Below are 2,831 nucleotides of genomic sequence, written 5' to 3' on the forward strand. Positions count from 1 at the left end.
TTTTGCTAGTCAACCCATTTTCCAAGTCAAAATTGGACAAAATTGATTCATAAAGTCAAAATTAGATCGTTACAAAAAAAAAAAAAAAAAAAAACCGAAAATTCAAAAACATTAACTGCATTTTGAATATTCTTTTATTTGTTATTAAAATAGTATTGAGTTTTTAATATTTTTTTTTTTAATTTTTTTTTTAAAAAACGTACTTTTAAATAATTTATTTAGGGTTTTATGGCAAGCTTTATAAAGTAACGTTAGGGACCCAGTTAGTGGTGCTCATGAATTAGGTTGATCGGGTTGAAGACATTTGAACAACCCAACCAATATTCGCGGTTTAGAAAAATCTTAACCAAAGTGCAACTCAATCCAACCCGTACGGATTGGTCAGGTTGATACGTACGGTTTGGGTTGGGTTGCACTTTGATATATTAAAATATTATTCTAACCTTGAATATGTTATTTCTCTACTCATAATTTCTTTTTCATCATCAACCATTTGATACAACTTATCCATATTTATTACGTATATCACATTCAGTTAATTTTCTCAATTTACATATATATGTTCACAGTTACTGAACATATGTATGAATGAGTTATATAGAGATATGAATAGATTGAAAATATGTGTATATGAAAAACATACAAGATAGTGTAATTGTCTGATGTATATATTAATAGAAATTCAACATTCATATTAAATCCAAGAAATTAAAGGATATCGGGTTCATCGAGTTGGGTTGGTTTAAATAATAGTAACCCAATATCAACCCAATACCTACGGTTTGACAGTTTTACAACTCGATTAGATATCGGGTTGCTTCGGGTTGGATTATTTCACGTTGGGTTGGGTTGATCGGGTTGGTCGGATTTTTGAGCTCCCCTAGGCCCAGTTACCTTTAAACTTGATAAAAGTTGATGTCGCATAGATGACATAAGATTAAATCAAATAAAAACTTGAGATTACGTGAGACCAACATGTTTTTGTGAGACCCGTATAACTACTTTTTTACACTTGAAACTTCATAGCAAAACACTTTTGAAAGTAACGTTCACAATGTTTTTGCCGTAAAGATTTGGATTTTTTTAACTTCACAATGTTCTGCTGTAAAAGTTTATGTGTAAAAAAGTGGTCTCACGTGTCTCACGAAAACAACATAGTCACACGTGAATCCAACCCTCAAATTAAAACATGACTTTGTTCGACTTATCTATGATGTAATAATTTCCGTAATATTATTGTTTGAAAATATTTTTTTATTACTTGTGGTCACGAAGGTCACAGGTTCAAATCCAAAGAGAAATAAAAATCTCCTTGTGGTCACATAGGTTCAAATGCGGTGACTCCGGCTATCTGCAAAGCAGGTAGTCGCTCTGGGATTAGTCGGCTCGCATAACGGGTTGGATATCCAGGTTAATAAAAAAAAATAGATCACTTCTGAAAGTACGTTCCTCAAAATAGAAATTGAAACAAAATTGTCATCTTCTTATACAACTTGCTCTTTTTAATAAAATAAATTGCATCAAAATAAAATATAATTTATTCTCGTTTTTATTTTAGAAAACGTATTTTCAAATTTACAAAAATACATTTCAAAGAAAAAATTTAACATGTTAGTTTTTTGTTTACAAAATTATCCTATGTTTCTATCAGTATATGAATCGAAATGATTTAAGGGTTGTTTGTTTACCTCTTAATAGTTTTTATTTAAGAGTTAGTCTCTAAATCGTTAAGATGTGAATCTTGTTTCGCAAAAAAAAAAAAGTCTGTTTCTTAATGGTTTTAAAACTCTCTGAATGATTTTGTATCTTGGATCTTCCTTAACCATTCAACACACTAATTCCATTGTAAATAATTACGGAACAATTATATTTCATTTTGCACTATATTATGAGAGTCTCTTAATCATTCTGACCACTTAATCATTCTGCACAAAACCATTCAGCAATTGCCAAACAACCCCCTTGTATTTCATTTTCATACAATTGTAATTTTTAATCCATAACAACTCGATTCATATTTAGTTGGGGAATGTTTGTCTTTTCAAAATTGTCTCTTAATACCTCTGAAATCTGATTCGTTCAGACGTTTAGGTATTAAGAATGTTTGTTTTTCTTTTAAAATAAAAGCTTAAAAGCTCTAATGTCCTCTAAAATTTTAAGTGGCAAATGTATTTCTTAATATCTTTTAATCTTAATCTGCCCTCAATCAAATGATTCATATTTTGGGGGCTTGGAGAGATTTGTTATCAAAAACTATTTATCTTTTATACTTTTATAAATAAATAAAAAACTATTTATCTTTTATATTTTTGTACTAGTTTGACCGATTAAGATTTCAGACTTCATATGTAAAAACAAACAGTTTTATTGATCCATATTTCAGACTTCAACACTATCGCTCATAAATCACAAATAAAATCAGACTTCAAACTTCATCACGTATTAGAAATTAATCGCTACCTTAATAAGTAATTACATAAATGACTTTGCTAAACATAAAAGTCCAATGATCTACACTACTAGAAAACTGGGCATTTCCGGCGGAATTTCCGGCGGACATATTCCGCCGGAATTTTTCCGGCAGATTACCGGCGGTATTTTAAAAAGTCAACTTTTGTTAACTTCCACCGGAAAAATTAAACCGGTTATATTTCCGGCGGATTTATTAATTAAGGGTTAATTAATCTTTAAAAAGTAACTAATATTTGGAAAAAAAAAAGGGAAAAGATATTACCGGCGGATTACCGGCGGAATATGTCCGCCGGAAAAGTTTAAAAATTCAAAAAAATAAATCCGCCGGAAATCCGCCGGAAATATTTTAGAAAAAAAAA

This window comes from Cynara cardunculus (assembly GCF_001531365.2).
Source record: "Cynara cardunculus var. scolymus isolate 2C chromosome LG 10, CcrdV1, whole genome shotgun sequence".
Classification (NCBI taxonomy): domain Eukaryota; kingdom Viridiplantae; phylum Streptophyta; class Magnoliopsida; order Asterales; family Asteraceae; genus Cynara; species Cynara cardunculus.